Source organism: Sminthopsis crassicaudata, chromosome 1 (assembly GCF_048593235.1).
Source record: "Sminthopsis crassicaudata isolate SCR6 chromosome 1, ASM4859323v1, whole genome shotgun sequence".
NCBI classification, from domain to species: Eukaryota; Metazoa; Chordata; class Mammalia; order Dasyuromorphia; family Dasyuridae; genus Sminthopsis; species Sminthopsis crassicaudata.
Genome location: NC_133617.1, coordinates 408105823 through 408125060, shown reverse-complemented (window position 1 = coordinate 408125060; position 19238 = coordinate 408105823). Strand labels below are relative to the sequence as shown.

Genomic DNA, 19238 nt, shown 5'->3' with positions numbered 1-19238 from the left:
CTTCAGGAATCAACTCATTAACTTTAAACAAATTGTGTCCTTTGAGTAAGTCTTAGGAGGCAGCAGTACTATAGTGGATAAAGCACCAGCTCTGAAGTCAGGAGGACCTCAATTCAAATGTGACCTCACACACTTAACACTTCCTGGCTGTGTAACCTGTGTGAGACACTTAATCCTGATTGCCTCAGAAGAAAGGAAAGAAAGGAGAGAGAGAGGAGAGAGAGAGGAGAGAGAGAGAGAGAGAGAGAGAGAGAGAGAGAGAGAGAGAGAGAGAGAGAGAGAGAGAGAGAGGAGAGAGAGAGAGAGAGAGAGAGAGAGAGAGAGAGAGAGAGAGAGAGAGAGAGAGAGAGAGAGAGAGAGAGGAGAGAGAGAAGAGAGAGAGAGAGAAGAGAGAGAGAAGAGAGAAAGAAGAGAGAGAAGAGAGAGAGAGAGAAAGGAAGGAAGAAAAAGAAGAGAGAGAGAGAAAGGAAGGAAGGAAGAGAGAGAAAGGAATTTTAAAAAGAGATGAATCAATGATTTGAAGATATTTCAAATGCAAAGGATTATTAACTACAAGATATGAGAGGGAATACTTAGGTGTAAAAAAAAAATGAAGTCAGCTTCATAAAATCCAGATGACTCCTAAGATATATATCTTTAGAACACTAAAAAAAGAAGAAAGAGGGAACCACTATTTCTAGATAATTGTCTAAGTCTCTAAAGTAATTTAAATTAAAAGATATACCAGTACAATGATTTGTTATTATTTTGTTGTGTTCAAAGACATGGTTAAATTATATTTTTCTGTTTAATCACTTTATTAAATTTCTGCAGACCTTTGTAGAGCTCTTCGATGAACAGGTTTCTAATTGGAGGCTGTCTGTGTTCATAGTCTTTTTTGGATCCCCAAGAATAAATACATTTCTGTCCAATCCCAAATCCTTATAGTCAAATACATTTTTTTTTTCAGATTCCAAATGATATGTATGACTTGTATCATTTAGTAGTAGACAGATATTCCCCCCCCCCCCTCCTGCTCAGGATCAATTCAAGCAGTGGAAGATTATAGGTTCACAGATCAAGAATCCAATGGGATTCTTAGAAGTTTAGTTTAAACCCCTCATTTTACTGATGAAAAATCTGAGGTACAGAATTAAGGAACTTTCAAAAGAGTTGAGGCAACATTCAAGCCCAATGCCTTAATGATGATATAGATAATAGTTAATAGAGCATTGGTCCTGGAGTTGGAGAGGGGATATTTTAAGGCAAGGCAAGAACTTGTGGTTGCTTCATAAATGTTAAGTAAAAAATAACTCATATATTAAACATGTATGTGGCCATACACCCATAAGCCTAGAATTTAAAGGCGGGGAGGGGGAGAAGAAAATGAAATCAGCTAAGTTCAATGGAAATAAGGCAATGGATACATGACATCACTTCCTTGTTCAGAATAAAATAACCAAGAGGTCAAAAAAAAAAAAAAAATGTTGAATGATCTCTGCTTCTCTCATACTGATTAGGTGCCTCTAATCTTTTTCTTTTACTCTTTCTCAAAATCTTACCCTTCCTTACCTTCCATTTTTCAGTTACTGAAATACACGTGAAATTCAATTAATCAGAGGTTAAATTGTGGATAACTTTTGTCTTTATCAAGATTTATTAGCATATCCAAGAGCAGTAAAATGACAATGCATACACCAACAATTACGGAGAGAGAAGTAGGGAAAATGCAGTCCTTCAATTTATTGAACATTGCACATAGTAAGAACTTAAATAATTATTGAAAATTATCAGATTTTAATTATCTACCTCATCATCAAGGTTCATTAATACTTGTTTATATGCTTCACTGAAGCCTTTTTTAATCTCTTTTTAGCCCCTTTTTTGTACCACAATCATATCCCTTTATTCTTCCTTCCACTGAACCCTCCTTTGTAATAAAGAAAATCAGTTAAACAAAACTGACCAAAAAAGCAAAGAATTATTTTATTCCTCCTAGAGAGTAAGTACCCATCAATTGGGGGATATGGCATCTGAGTGTAATATTATATACAGAGTGAATGGGACACTGTCACACTGTGGAAGATGACAGAAGCAACTAAGACAAACATTGATAACAATTTCTTCGTTTCAAATTCTCTGCAATATAGCAGCCTTCCCTGATCCTTCCTGCTTTTTTCATGTTCTCCCTCTTCCCATACTCCCAAACATTATGATCTCTTTCCCTTTTTAAATTCTATTTTGTATCATATGCATGTGTCATAACCCCCAAGGTATGGAATCCCTTAAATTCCTTAAGAACAGAATTGTTGGGGCAACTAGGTGACACAGAGAATATAGCATCAGCTCTGGAGTCAAGAAACCTCAGTTCAAATCTAGTGTCAGATATTTACTAGCTTGTGACCCTGAGCATGTCACTTAGCCCCAATAACCTCCAAAAAAAGAGAGCAGAACCTATCTGCCTTTCTGACAAAAGGCTTCTTAAAGAAAGGAAAAGGAAGAATTTAGAAGGTTCTAAAGTGCAAACATGAGTAGGGGATGAACCCCGGCAGTGAGTGGGGCACAGCTTGTGTGATGTACAGAAGGGGAAGATGCCATTCTTGAATTCAAGAACAACTGGGTTCAACTAAAATGTAGACCACCTGAAAGATAATAAGACACATGCCTAGAAATGTAAGCCAAATTAATGTAAGCAATGGGCTTGATATCATAATGGATGTATGAGTGGATGGAAAAAAGGAAGGAAGGAAGGAAGGAAGCAAGGAAGCAAGGAAGGAAGGAAGGAAGGAAGGAAGGAAGGAAGGAAGGAAGGAAGGAAGGAAGGAAGGAAGCAAGGAAGGAAGGAGCATTTATATAATGTCAAAAACTGTGTGTGGTTTTCAAATATCATTATTTCATTCTTACAATAGCTGCTGTGAGATAGGTGAAGTTTTTATCCCTATGTTATAGATGAGGAAACTGAGGCAAATTGAGGTTGAGGGAATCACACAAGATCACATATCTGAGGTCATATTTGAATTCCAATCTTTCTCACTCTAAGCCCAATGTTCATCCTACTGCACCAACTAGAACAGTCTCAGACAAAGTTATTTAATAAAAGAAGAAAATCACCCCAGGATCTCTGATCGAAGGAAGTTGGATGCCAAAATTTGTGAGCCTTGTAGAATTTGATTTGAAATTTAAGCTTGTGATATGAGTGGAAGGAAGGGGTTGAATTGCCAGGAAAACCGAGGAAGTTATACACTGGCTATAGGATGAATTTAGGAAATGTGGGCAGAGAAGGCAGGAGGTACAGATAAATGTTGAACAGCCTGGAGCAATAACATATGCACTCAAGACATTTTTAAATTTAATCTGCATCATTAACACCTCCTTTAGTCTCTAGACAATCAACAAAACAATAAATCAAGGCCTTATTAACAGCATTTTCTGATTTCCAAAGTGTAAATGGTGACACTAAAAATTTAACAATTAGCTGGAGCTAGTTCCACCTCTGGTTAGAAAGTCTGTTCATAATTATCCTACATACAAAATTTCAACAGACTAGCAGTCCTATTTCCTAGCCCAAAAAACCGTTGGCAACAGCAAGCACATGGTTTAGAATTGAAAATAACTGTCCCAACCATTCAGACAGGCTCTCTTAACAACTAATTGCTGTGGTAGCAAAAAGCTTTCTTGGAGGTGGCAAACTTACATAAACAGCCAGTTCTTCTAATATTTCTTCAGCCCCTGACTTGGACTGGATGAAATGGAGAGGGCCAGATGTGTTTTCAGGATAAGAGCCCAATTGAGATGACTTTAAATGTTTTTCCCCCTAAAAGGTCTTATGGAGCCAAGAAGTCTTTGAGTAGGAAATATTTTACTGCTTCCTAGTCAAGTTAAATTAACTAGCTATTACATAATAGCCACTGGGTTGGAGGAGGAGAAATTTTAATCACTAGTTCAGGTGTCCTGGATCTTGGATAATTTAGGACTTTAGAAAGCAGAAGTTGAGTCCTGTAGAGAATCTTCAACAGATGGAGGTTCTCCAGAAGTCATAGTTTCTTATAAGAAGCTGGAAATCATGAAATCTCCAAGGGAAAAAAATGATACAGGCAACAAATTATGAGAAGCATATGCTTTAATCATTAAGGTATTTGAGCAATCATTAAATGCCAAAAACAAAACAAAACAAAAACCTTAGTCTCTACTTACCTCAATTTATTGGTTCCTGCTTTTGCCTTCGGATAAGGTCTGGTCTTTACTGTCTGGTCTTTCTAAGTCTTAATTTTTGGTTATTTATTAATACCTCTAGAAGGAAGCAAACAGACAAGTAAGTCCACCTTTCCTTAACCTATGTATTTAGTTTCTATTGGGATTTCCCACTTGACTATTGACATCAATGGTTCTGTATCTCAAACTTTACTCTGAATGCCATAAATACTACCTTATTAGCTCTTTGGGAACCTGACCAAAATCATTCTGTGGTTACAAATAATGCAATCTACATGTACTCCATATTTCATAAAAACAAATTAAATAAAATTATATTGAACATATGTATATATATATATATATATATATATATAAAATTATATAAAAGTTATATAACCAATTAATATAAACTGTGTCACTGTGACAGGTAGCCTACACATGTACATCTGCAACTCCAAAGATTTAATGAATTAGAAGTAGCCAACCCATCAGATTATCATTCATGCATTTGTTTAACAAATATCTTTTTCTCACTTAGCAGTATGTTATTTTTTCCAACTATGTAAAGATAGTTTTTAACATTCACTTTTGTAAGATTTTGAATTCCAAATTTTTTTCTCCCTCCCTTCCTTCTTTCTCCCTTCCCCAACACAGCAAGCAATCTGATATAGATTATACATGTACAGTAATTTTTAAACATATTTTCATATTACTCATGTTGTAAAAGAAAAATCAAAAAAAAAAGAACCACAACAAAGAGAAAACAAAAAGGGGTAAATAGTTTGTTTCAAACCGCATTCAGTCTCCATAGTTCTTTCTCTGGATGCGTATGGCATTTTCCATCCTAAGTCTATTGGAATTGTCTTGGATCACTATATTGCTGAGAAGGGCTAAATATATCATTGTTGTTCATCATGTTATTGTGTACATGGTGTCCTGGTTCTGCTCACTTCACTCAACATTAGTTTATGTAAGTCTTTCCAGACTTTCTAAATTAGCCTGTTTATCATTTCTTATAGAACAATAGTATTCCAATACATTCAAATACAAATTATTCAGCCATTCCTTCACTGATGGGCATCCACTTAATTTCCTCTTCCTTGCTACCACAAAAAGGCCTGCTACAAATATTTCTGCTCATGCGGGTCCTTTTCACTTTCTTATGATCTCTTTGGGATACAGGCCCAGTAGAAACACTGCTGGATCAAAAGATATGTATAGTTTTATAGCCCTTTGAGCATAGTTACAAATTGCTCTCCAGAATATCTCCAGAAGAGCTGAATCAGTTCACAATTCTACCAATAATGCATTAATGTTCTAATTTTCCCACACCCCTTCCAACATTTATCATTATCTTGTTCCTGTTATCTTAGCCAATCGGATAGGTATGAGGTGGTCAGAAATTAACAAAAAAAATTTAAGTACCTACTATATACAATATACTTTGCTAAGCACTGAGGGAAATACAATAAAAAATAAGGTGCAGTAGGATCCCTGCCCCAAAGGAGCTTACTCTAACCCTCAAAAGGTTATAGATTTAACCCAAACTTGAATCTCTCTTAAGAAATTATTATAAATCTATTATCGATGACTGTATTCAAATGGTGTCTAAATCTACGTGTGTGTGTGTGTGTGTGTGTGTGTGTGTGTATCTAGGTGGTCTAGTAGATAGAGTATTGGACTTAGAGTCAGGAAATGTAATGACTTGAGTTAGTACCCTGGATACCTTAGAATCAGCAGGAGTCAGGATAAGCAAAAGTCTTTATTCTTGGTCTTTTGGGATCTCTGTCAGGAGACTAGATATAGGAATCTCCACATCTCCTTTCTCTCTCTCCACCAACAAAGAATGATCCCGATTATCCTACCCCACCCTCCGATGCCTCTTTTCATTTACAGTAAACACACAAATCAAGCCTGCACAGGATAGTGGACCACGTCATTCTCCAAACATATGCTAATAGAGTATTGTCCAATTGGTAATTAGCCTCAAGTGCTTGGACTCAGTGCAACACAAATTTCAGCCTTTTTACAAGGAAGAACCAAGTTTAAATATTGTCTAAGACACTAATAGGGTATATGACTGTAGGCAAGTTATTTAATATCTCTGAGACTCAATTCTTCTGCTACAAAATGGGGGTAATAATAGTACTAGTAAACAGGATTGTTATGCAGATCAAAAGAAATAACACAAGTAAAATTCTTTGTAAATCTTGAAGCACCATACAAATGCTAACTACTATTTTATTTTCTATCTGTTACATTATAAGAAAGGAGAAAGAATATTATACAAGATAATTATATATAAGATCTGAGATTTACTTTTCTGATCCTGATACTTCTGGGCTTTGTGATCTAAAGCAAATCAAGCAACTTCTCTGAGACTTAACTCGTTTGTAGAACCTGTTTCCCAGAGATCAAGAGAGAAAAGCATTTTTTGAACTGCAAGGTACTTTGCAAATGAAAAAGGTTTTGTTTTTGTTTTTGTTTTTTTGGCCAATGTAGACTACTATTAGATTTATTCTCCATCCTTGGGCAAATCACCTCTCTGGAACTTGGTTTCCTTTTATGTAATTTGAGGAAGCTGGATTAGTGGCTTTCAAGGCTCCTCCCTTGTTGCCAACTCTAAGATCCTTTGATCCTTCTTCATGGTATGAATTTCACTTACTTTCTCCCAACTCATTCTTTCTCTAGCAATTGTTAGTGTTTACCTAAGGCAGAAAGGCTAAAATAATCAGAATATGAGAAAGTTCTGCTTTACTTGGCTTAGGAGAGAACACTTAAAAGTTAAGGTCACACTTGTAATGGAAAGTGCCCCAACCACATCCAGAGAAAGAACTATGGAGACTGAATATGGATCAAAACATAGTATTTTCACCTTTTGTTGTTGTTTGCTTACTTGTTTTTTCTCCTTTCTTCATGTTTTATTCCCTTTTGATCTAATTTTTCTTGCACAGCTTGACAGATGTAGAAATGTGTTTAGAAGAATTACACATTTTTAACCTATATCAAATTGCTTGAAGTCTTAGAGAGAGGTTTAGGGAGAGAAGAGGAAGAAAAATTTGGAAAACAAGGTTTTGCGGATGTGAATGTTGGAAACTATTTAGAAAAATAAAATACTATTTAAAAGTAAAAAAGCTAAGGCCACTTAGATACAATTCTCAATGTGTATTAGCTGCCTACTTGGTTAGAGGTAGTTTTGATCCTTTGTTTCAAAGAGGACCAATGATATTATAGAGTGATACTTTGACTGTTACATGAATTAGAGGCAGAACCAGCCTCACTTTCTCTTCCAGAATCACTGAAGTGTGATGGCTTGGAATTCAGTGGATGTCCTTAATATCTTCAATGTCTATCCAGGCTTCATAACATCTTCTTCAACTACCTTATGGCTGTTGTAAGAAATTGTTCTCGTCCATCCATTCTACCAGGGGAAGATTTCCCCATAACTCCCCAATGAGTTTGAAGTCTGTTAGTTACTCTAAACTATCTGCCCAGATGATTTTACCATTTTGGAAGGAGAGGTGAGAGCTGATTGAAAGGTGGGCACCAAAGGCATGGCAAAGATACTAGTGTTCCCTGAATGCTCCATGTATCCCATTTGTTTAAATATATTCTTGGCTACAGTGAACCACTGGCCTATACAAAATGTCCTCTATGCAGGCAGAATGCATACATATAGGAAAATAGACACTTAAAAGTCTGTTCAGGATCCCCTAGATAGACTTTCCATGATTATTTCACAAAGTCTTTTCTAGATTAAAGAGCAATTGGGCTATTCTTTTACACTAGATAGGAAACAACAAAAGTTACAGCTTTTCATTAATCTCCCAGAGACATATAAGACCAGTAGCTAGGTGCCAGGAATGGTCATTAAATCCATTTGTAGTACTCTCAAAAATGTCTTGGTCACAAAAGAAATTGCTGGGGAAATGATAAGGGAGGAAGATAAGGTATAAGAAATGAATCATCGTCTTGGAAATATGGAAACTAAGAGCCAAGAAATTGCCAAAGGCTCCAACACACAAATGTCAAATAATTCAAGCTGCCCTATCAAGCGCCTAGAGATGGAGACAATGTGAAAGTTTTGCTTAATTTATTTACTTATTTTTGCTTTATTCAACCAACCAATCAATCAATATTTATTAAGTATCTACTATGTACTATGTGATATAAAGAGAGGAAAAAGATAGTCCCTGCCCTCAAATTTACACAAAGAAAGATACATTCAGGATAAATAGAAGATAATTAACGAGGGAAGATACTAGAATTAGGAAGGATTGAGGAGGATTCCTTGAAAAAGGTGTATTTTAGTTGAAACTTAAAGGAAGAAATCAGGAGGATCAATAGTCAGAATGGAGGAAGAGGAGTGTTGCAGGAATGAAAGAAAATGTCAAGAGCCAAGAGATAAACTGTCTTGTACCACTGAACAGAAGAGTATATTTAGGGGAGTAAGATGTGATAACAATGGAAGGGCAGAAGGTGGCTAGGTTATGAAGAATTTGAAATGCCAAGCAAAATGTTTTGTATTTGATCCTTCAATAGCTACCCTATCTTTCCCATCTATGTGCCTTTCAGAGGTAGGCTTTATGTCACAATATTGTGATGATTTCCCAAGTCTCTAGTTTCTGATGCATACTTATCCAATGTGATTCCATTGGACAGTGTATTTCTTGATATAGAATCTCCTCTATGGATGAATATTACAAATCAATCTAAAACATGTAGACATGTAAAGGAAACAAGTAGAGAATTGCCTTTTTTCACATGAGAAAAGTTCATGAATCCAGGTCTTTCCATAGAATATGCATTTTCTTAAGGCAAGAACTGTTTTCACTATGGTCTTTGTAGGGCCAGTGGTTAGCATAATTTCTGGCTCCTCTCACTTCCTTAAGTTCCAATTAAAAATCCTACCTTTTACAGGAAGGCTTTTAGATCCCTTCTTAATTCTTCAGTTATTTTTTCTTTTTATATGTTTGTACATATTTAGTTGCTCTTCCTCACATTAGATTGTGAGCTACATGAAGACAAGAACTGTCTATTGTTTCTTTTTGTCTCACTATTGCTTAACAAAATGCCTGGAATACAGTGAATGCTTAATAAATGCTTATTGATTGACTGACACTGAAGTTGCTTAATTAATATCTGTTGACTTTAATTGAAACAAATTCCTGACTCCAAAACAAACCTTTTTTCCATGATGCCATATTTTCTTGAACCAAAATCCAATCTAATCAGATGAAACTGAATTGGGGAAAAAGAAAATAGAATATTTTAGTTCTAATTTCTCATTGATTGATCATAATTAATCCTAGATCAATTTGTTTATCTTTCAAATGCTTTATTTAAGGTGTGTACATAGAAGAAATAGATTCTGGTAGTATAGGGAGTTAGATGATAGCTTAATTATTGCCCTACTTTAACCTATTAAAAAAAACAGGAAGGAAAACTTCAGGTCTTTTGGTAGTAGTTTTCCCTCCTTACACATGCATTGTAGCTGAAGAACGTAGAAGAATAAATGAAATATAAAATAGCTGTATGTTGCCAAGTTTATATAACTGCAAAAAATGAAACTGAAATCAGTCTAATGAAGTACAATTGGGAAGCTATGAAGTTAAGGGGAAAAGGGGGAGAGGAACAATGAGAAGTTCTTAAATTCCCTATATGGTACCTCTGACTGCTTTTAAAGTCAATTCTCTGTTTTTTTAAAGACAGAGACAGAGAGGGGAAGGGAAGAAAGATGGGCTGGGAGACAGATAGAGGTGGGGGAAGGTGGGGGAGAGAAGAGAGGAAAGAGATAAAGAAGCCATTTTTATGTACATTGCAATGAACTAATTTTCAAAGGACTTAGTTTAGGAACAACAGAAGGGGGGGAAGGGTAAAGACTCGACAGAGACAAAAGCATAGATCATCTCCTGCTGGAAGAGGTTTTGCAAAGTCATTTAGTTAGAAATCTCCTGCCAGAAAGCTATGAAATCATGCAGAAGACATCACTCTCTACAATTTAATTCACTGACAAAGACTTTGGATCCCTAATGGGATAAACAAACATGGACCATTTTATCCTTTCTGTCTGGAGAAGCTGTCCAGTCATGCTGTTTCTCTCAAAAAAAAAGGAAGCTGTAGAGGTCCCCCTGGTGATTATTTGGTAACTTAGAGAAATGCAGCTGGGTCATAATATTGGAAAGCAGTTCTAGTAGCCCCATCCTTCAACATCTGTCTTTAGGGAGACCAGGGGCTAAGATTATTTGAGGTCAATCCTCCTCTCAGCAAACTCTAAAGAAAAAAAAAAAAGTGTTTTAAGCTATACCTCATTTAAAATTCTAATGTTTAAAAAGCCTACATTAAATATAAAATGGCAAGGCAAAAATGTGTTTTCTTCGTCATTTTCAATTCTTTGTGATCCCATTCTGGATTTTCTTGGAAAAGAAATTGAAATGGTTTGTCATTTCCTTCTCCAAATCACTTTACAGATGAGGAAACAGGCAAATGGAGTTAAGTGACTTGCCCAGGTTCACACAGCTAGTGTCTGAAGTTCTATTTGAACTTGGGAATATGAATCTTCCTGACTCCAGGCACAGTGGTCTTCACTGCACTACTTAGCTGACCTCAGATGTGTTTATTTATCTCCTAATTTACTCAGACTCCTGAGATATGTCATTGGATTGACTTTACTTGAAAAGTACTCTTTGGAAGCAAACAAAAATTCTGGGTTTGAGAGGTTTGGGATTAGTTTAACTTAGTTTTATATAGAGGAACATACCTAAAAGAGTTAGGTTAGCACTAAACTCTAAGTTCTTCTTTATTAATGTTTTCAGTTAGTAATAAGTGTTCAGTGAATAAAACCTTTTTTCAGTTTATGTTTGTTGATGTCTACTGTCAAAGTCAAATTTAAGAGGTCCCTTATATTCTGACACAGCCAACCTATACCACACAATTTAAGCTGAGTTCAAATGCAGCCTCAGACACTTACTATCTTACTGAGCCTGGGCAAGTCACTTAACCATGTTTACCTCCGTTTCTTCATCTGTAAAATGAGTTGGAGAAGGAAAAGGCAAATCTTTCTAGTATCTCTGCCAAGAAAACCTTAAATGGAGTCACAGACAATTGGGCATAACTGAAAAATGACTAATGAACAAATAAAAAAGTTGCTTCTAAAAAGTAAAATGACTCACAGATTTTCTTCAGAGAAATAAATTAAGTATGGGAGGAGGAAATAGAGTACCATTCAGGATGGTTGACTTAAGTCAATGTTACATAAGGATAAACCAAAGGTAGATTTATCCTGGAGAAGAAAAGTCTCACAGGGAACACAATGGCTGTCAAATATATTTTTCAAGGTTGTCACTTGCAAGAATGGTTAATTTTGTTCTGTTTGGTCCCAAAGAACTGAACCAGGAACAATGGGGAAAAGTGGCAAAAAGGCAAATTTAGGCTTGATGTCCTGATGATCTGAGCCAGTTTGAACTAGATTAGATCAAGAAAAAGACCTTATGACAAATATTCAGTCTCTCATTCTCAACATTTCAAATCTCTATTCGGGCTATTTCATATGTTGTCAATCTCCATCTCTCTTCATGCACCTATAACTACATCTATATCTGGATTTAACTACAATAGAAATAGCAGTAGCTTTGGAGTAAAAATAATCTAGTTTAAATCTCATCTGCCAATTTTACATGTGTGATTTACAACCTGTGTGAAAATCAATGTACTTTTCTAAATCTGTTTCATCATATGTGAAATGAATGCATGATGAGAATATATGATCTTGAAGATCCCTTCTATCACTAGGACCAAGATTCTATGATCTGTGACAACATTTTCTGTATCTCCTTTGTGATGGCAATCTATCCAGTAAAATGACTCTCTGATATGACCTAAAATTGCTATCCTAAGAAAAGTAAGCTTTCACTACATGGAAGTTTGTCTTAGTTCCTTGCTTCATCCAACTTAGCTAAAAATTGCACATGATTTTTACGCAATAATATTCTCTTTTTCTTTCTTCTATTTAGTATGAATTATTGTCTCTTTTTTTAAAAAAATGTATTTATGCCAAGATGAGGGCTTTATCATCTGAATTGTAAGAAGATGTCATCTTCATGCCAACTGTCTGGCAAGCAATGGCACTTATTAAAGGCCTGATAGTTTGGCCAATCTAATAGGAGAAACTGCTGTCCCAAGCTAATTTAAAATATTTTTTCAAAAGATGAGATTTTTTAACTCTACTACACATTTGGAAGTGCAGCTTTTGAATCAAAATCCTGGCCATAAAGTGAAAATGAAAATCGGACGTCATTAAGTAACACTCTCAGAAATTGAGTGAACCTGAATCCTCTTCGGGGTACTGTTGCTTTAGGGTCATCAGAGATGACAGATTTGTTCAGACCAGTAAGCAAGTTTTTTTGGGCCTGTTCCTTGCAGGGCATGTAACAACCACTACAAATTACCTGTCAGAGAGGATTGGAAATGCCAAAGAAAATAAAATAGACAACTGGAGTGAAACTTTATTACTCTTTAAAACAGCAATACCCAAACACTTAAAGCATCTATTGTGAAGAGAAATTGTTTAGTCTGATTAAGTAATATTTAATATACTTCACTTTGCCGCTGAATTCTAAATTGCATCTCCAGGACAGTCAGCTCTTAACCCATTCCCTGTATTTGGTAGATTCACCTATACAGTCTTAACCTCATTCTCTCTATAAATTGGCTCTCAGAAATAAAAGAGGCATGGTGCCATGATGGAAGAAGTCAGCTTGATAATTAAAATCAGGAAGAGAGTTTATTGAGATTGTGATAACTATATTGACTAAGGGTTGCAGGCATCATGGAACATTTACAAAAGAATGAGAATCCCACAGGACGAGAAAACATGGAAGGAGTATTCTGATGAGATTGAAGATCAATGAAAATGTTGAAATATAAATGAGTATTCTTTGTTGTTCTTTAAATCTCTTCATGGTGACTGCTTCTTAAATAGGAACATGTGATAATTCTTAATGTTTCACTGTATATTATTAACACAGATGTTTCATGAATCCAAATCAGTTTAATGTAGAGAATGTTGGCTTGGGAGTCAGAAAACTAAGGTCCCAATCCTACTTTTAACACTTCCTGCCCACGTGGTCTTATCCAAGTCACAAACTCTGGTGATCTCTGTCCTCATCAGTCAATTAAGTAGCATTTATTAAGCACATACTACTATGCTAAGCACAATAAAATGAAAGGGTTGGACTAAATGACCTCTACAGCTTTCTGATCCATCAGTGAATGGGGAACTAAAGCAGGTCTTCTCATCACATGTGATTCTTAACCATAGATTATCTATCCAATGCATTTGAAGCCCTATTGGTTTCATGCTTAGTATCCACTGATACAATACTCAGATTGTCTGTTATTATGCACACTCTGTGATGCCCTACTCCCTACTTTTGTCATACACATCTTTGGGGATCTCTCTTGGGATCATTCTCATGAGAAAGCAGTACTAGAGACACTATGATAGAGTGGAAAGGGTATTAAACTTGAAATCACAGGACTTGAATGCAAATCCTGATTTTACTACTTCAATCCATGCTCTATTTAGCTACCATTTTACTGAAGCATAGTTCTGATCAAGTATGTAACTCCATACAAGCCAGTGGTTCTCTATTGCCTCCAAGATCAGTTAGGCATTTAAAGTCCTTTATACTTAGCTTCTCTCCCCATCCCCACATTCATCTTTCCAATCTTCTTATACCTTATATACTTTTCCCCCATTCTGTTTTTTGATCTCCTGACACTGGCCTCCTGGTTGTTTCATAATAAGACAATCCTCTCGATTATTATTTTTTTTGGGGGGGAGTGTTGTTTTTATTTTCTCTGGCTGTGCCCTATGCATAGAATATTTTCCATCTTCATCTCTATTTTCTGGCTTTCCTAGCTTCCTTCATTTCCTAGATAAAATTTACCTTCTATCTGAAGCTTTTCTCAGTCCCTCTTTACTCTTGTACCTTCCCTCTGCTATTTCCTTTTTATCATGTATACAACTTGTTTGTACATAATTGTTTTATTACTGTCTCCCAATTAGATTCTGAATTTCTAGAGCAGAAATTTTTTTTAAATTTTATCCTCAGATCTTAATATAGTATCTGGTACACATGTAGCAAATAAATAATAGTTTATTTAATAGACTTAATTATGAATTTGAATTATATATTTATATAAAATTATATATATTAATCATATATTCAACTTACATACATTTATATATAATTCTATATTAATTGTATATAACTGATTACATATGTAGTAATTAAATACATGTAATTAATTAATTACAACTTAAATTCTTATTGACTGACAGGAATACATAAGCGCATATAAAATGTGTACAAAAATACAAGGCAATTTCTGTATCACATATAAGGGAAAGTTTCATATCAAAAGTAGTACTTGAATGAGTTTTGAAAGAAGGTAAGTTTTTGGTAGGGTAAGTAATGAGTAAAGATATAAGCAAGTAGTTTTTAAGGAGAAGAATTTAAGGAGAGGAATTAAGTATTATATATAGAAAACATAAAAAAATCCAGAATGACTAGACTAAGAGTATATAAAAAGGAATAACATAGAAAAGGTAGGTTGGAATCAGATTGTGAAGTTTTGTAACTCCAAACAGAGGTGTCTGTATTTGAATCTAGAAGTAATAGAAAACCCCTAAGGTTCACTGAGTAGAGGTATCTGTGCTTGGAAAATAATGCTATCATTGTTGTGGAATATGTAACAGGGAAGAGAGAAACTTGAGACAAGCAAGGTCAATTAAGATGCTATTATAATTGTCCAGATATAAGGTTTGCGACCTGAACTAGGATAGTGGTTCTGTGAATGAACAAAAAGAAATATAGTTCTGAGACATATATTAGAGGTAGAATAGACAAGATTTGGCAGCGGACTAGATATGTAAAATAAGGGAGAGTGAGGAGTCATTGGATAAATGAAAGAAAATCATTTTAATTTGAACAAAATGAAACTTGTATACTTCCAAGGTTGAAAATTTAAAGACTGGAAATATTTCAGCAAGAATGGGGAGATTCAAAAGAAGAGATTTTTGAGGAAAATATACTTAAAATTAGGCATCTGAACAAAATTTGCTTCATTATAAGACTAACTTTTCCTAGAGACAATGTAAGTGGTTTCCAATGTAAGTAGATGTGCTATGGTGCTGAAAAATCCTCCTGTACAAAAAAAAATATATATTTACCGCAAAACTATCCCCTATTGCTAGTTTTGCTCTTTTGGTTTAAGCTACTTTTTTCCCCTCTTAAAATGCAAATATTCCTTGGAGTGATGTCACCATTATCTTGAAGTAATAACAACCATTCTCGATCATTAATATTCAAAACAACCACAAAGAAGAGGCTTTAGTAGTGAAAAAGAAAAGTTGAGGGAATATAGTAAGATAAATCTGGTGTTAGGAGAACATTTGAGGAGAAATCAAGAGAAAGTAAGAGACATAATGTGCCCATGTGTATGTATATATATATATATATATATATATATATATATATATATATATGTGTGTGTGTGTGTGTGTGTGTGTGTGTGTAATGTATATGTGTGAATATACACACAGAGACAGGAGAGAGGGTATAAAAGAGCAAATTTTTCTTACATTTCAATTTTTCTTGGAACTAGGCTTATCCATTAATGCATACAGGGTGGCCTAAAAATCTTAGCATATTACCTTTTGGGCCACCCTGTATAATCATAGAACATCATCGTTGAGAGGAATATGTATTAATATAAACAGAACTAGGAGAACAATAATGCCCAAGATAATTTTTGATTGTTGGTTGGTTATTATCCTTCATTTTCAAAGAAGACCAAAATGACATTGCTATGTTAGTAGAGTTACAGTATGTCCAACTGGCTGATCAGAACAATATCAGCTCAAAATGCTTGGCCACAGATTGAACATAAATAGTACCTATGAATATTTGTGGTGACTTCTTTAACTATGCACCCCAAGTTTCTTCTGAGCTAATTCAATTCTGCTTTGCTCATAGAGGACAGCACCTATTCTGTACCAGTATCTCCTATGTTATATAATCAATTCTAAAGTTCTTAAAAGAGAACTTAAAGAGTGTTCTTATAATGCTTTTTCTGACTACTTTGTAAGCACTTCCCCTTTGTGAGTTCCCCATAAAGTAGTCTTTTTGGCAAGCATACATTTGGCATTCAAACTATGTGGACAGCCCAAGGGGTGCAGTAGAATTGGAATGTCTGGCAGTTTAATTTGAGAAAGGATTCAGTGTTTGATATCTTATTGGAAGCTGGCAACATTATAACTGTCCTTAAATATCCAAAGAGCTTTCTTATGGAAGAAGGATTAAACTTATTCTATCTGGCCCCAGAAAATAGAATGGGGAGCAAAAGAGGAGATGGTAATAAAAAGGAAAAATCAAGTTTTTATGTTAGGATAAACTAGTAATAAGAGTGATCCCAAAGTAGAAAGTCCATCTTTCTTTCTCCACCTGTTTTTCTTCCCTTTAAAAAGTAACTAGTTGAATAGTTGATTAATTTATCTATTTAAAACATAAATGCAAAATAGGAAAAAGAGAGGGTTCTGGGAAGATGGTAGAGAGGGTCAGAAAATTTCAAACTTTCCAAATTTCCCCCAAAAAAAGCAAAGTAAAATTTCACCTCAGGACAAATGTGGACCAGTGAAAAACAAATAAAACTTGCAGTAGAACTGGAGTCCTCCTAGGACAACCCAAGAAAATAAGAAAATAAGACCCCAAAAGGAAAAAAACCTCCCTCTCCCATTAACTTTTTTCTGAATTTAGAATTGAGAAGACTTTTATACCTTTCTAGATGTATACTTCTGTCTTTTAAAGAGGTCATTTTCAAGGAGTTCATTTTCTTCCTTAAGACTCTGGATCTCCTTTTCTAGTTGGTTGACTTTCATAATCTTGTTTTTCTTAGAGTGTTCTAATTTTTTTTATTTTTCCATTTTAAAGTCTTTTTGGAATACTTCTATGAATTCTTTTTGGGCAGATGATCATTTGTCATTACTTGGGTACAGGAGAGGCTTTTTTTCCTGTAGCATTATTTTCTGAAGATAAATCCTGGTCTTCTTTATTCCCATAGTAATTTTCTATGGTTGAGTTCTTTTTCATTTGCCCACACATTTTAAAATTTATTTATAGCAGTTTGTTACAGTAATCACCTCTAGTTCTGGGATGTGTGTGTGAGTGAAGGAGTGTGTGATGAAAATAATGCCTCCAGCCTTAGATCCTCCTTAAGTTCTCCCTTCTGACCTGGAACATGAAACCAAGAGCTCCATCTTCCTGTAAGTGCCCATAGACAACAAAGTCCCCATCTTACTTCTTCTAAACTCATCAGGCATGGATTGGTTCCTTATCACTAATCATGGTATCTAGTTAATACAGCTGGGCCTGGTGTTCCTTATCAGTAGAGATTCCCTCATTCTTCCCCCACTCAGACACCTGACTTTTCACATTGTCTGAGAGATCAAAATTCTTGGGGTTAGGCTGGGGCCACCTCCCAAATCAGCTAGCCCCAAGGCTTGCCTGATATATGTGGGAGAAGTAGGAAGAGGAAGAGGAAATTGAGACGCTCTCTCTGTCTCTCTCATAGCGTTGGAGGGAGGAAGGTGTGTGTGGAGATTGCTAGATTTAATCCCCTGACCTTGACCGTAAAAGATCAAGAATAAAGATGTTTAGTGATCCTGACTCCGGCTGATTTCTTGGAAGATAGAGTTCCAGCATTTTGGCATCCAACGTGAGGCCGGCACCCTACTTCCACTGAAGTCCTTCAGGAGATTAGGTGAGTATTCTAATAGACAAATAAGGAACTTACCTTGTTAAGATGTTAGCTAAAGACATTCCCTTGACCTCAGCCGACCCTGCTCCAACCCCAGCCCCTGCTCCAGCCTTCCCTAGTAGTAATGCTATAGAGGATATAATTAAGATAATTGAGGAGAAGAGTTTACTTGTAACCTGCCTACAGATTGATAATCTTTTAGACACATTGAAATGTACTTCCCCTTGGTTCATAAAGGAAGAAAAACTAACTGTAGATCACTGGAAGCTAGTGGGACTTGAAATGAAAGAATTTTACGCAAAAAACGAGCCTTGTTCAGTTTCCCCAGAGGTATTTTATATATACAACGTGATTCAATTAGACTTAAGCTATCAAGCAGGTTTTAGGAGAAGGAAAAGTTCTAAAACTGAACAGAGAAGGAAGTGTGAGGAACAAAAGATAGAAGATAAGCAAACTCAAGACATTGCCAGAGGGCAAGTTGATTTGAATGAGGAGTCAGGGTGTGTTGACTCTGATTGTCCTGAAGAAAGTTCAACCCCTCCTACAGAGCAGATTATTGATCAACCCAAATCAACTCCACCTTCGGGGACTGAGGGAGGAGGAGTAGTGGGAGGGGCGGTGACATCATCAGTACCTCCCCCCCAGCAATTACCAACCCCTATAACTAGATTAGAAAAAGGGCTTATTGAAGTGATCCGAAATAGAAAAGAAGTAGATAATGATTTCAAACTTCAAATTTTTCCAGTGATTCAACAGTATAATTCTGCAGGTCAAGAGAGTAGAAGATATGCTCCTTTTAATATGGATGTCCTTAAAAACCTGAAAAACATCTTGCATGGTCTTTGGGGCTACATCAAATTATGTTAAGATATTAATACACAATTTGGCTTATGAAACCTTAACCCCTAGTGACTGGAAAATCATTGCAAAGGTGTGCTTAGAACCTGGACAAAACTTGTTGTGGTTTTCTGAATTTAGTGAGCTCTGTAGCATTCAAGCCCAACAAAATAGTCAAAGTGGAGTTAATACTTCAATCACCTGTGACCTACTAACAGGTATAGGTTCTTATGCAGATGCTTCAGTACAGATTAATTATTCCATAACAGCATTTGAGCAAATTGCTGCTGCTGCTATCAAAGCATGGGCTTCTCTCCCCAGTAAAAATGACAAGGGTGAGACCTACACAAATTGTACAGGGACCAAATGAACCTTTTGCTGATTTTGTGGCACGTTTGCAGACAGCT

The 19238-nt window shown here is 35.7% G+C and overlaps 1 long non-coding RNA gene across 1 annotated transcript; it reads right to left on the bottom strand.

Moving 5' to 3' along the window:
• Positions 1 to 3293: 3293 nt before the first annotated feature.
• Positions 3294 to 17523, bottom strand: LOC141554813 (uncharacterized). Its single transcript, XR_012485967.1, has 3 exons — positions 17015 to 17523; positions 4174 to 4269; positions 3294 to 4049 (listed from the first exon to the last, which is right to left on the bottom strand). It is a non-coding gene; the product is annotated as an uncharacterized LOC141554813 (long non-coding RNA).
• Positions 17524 to 19238: the final 1715 nt, after the last annotated feature.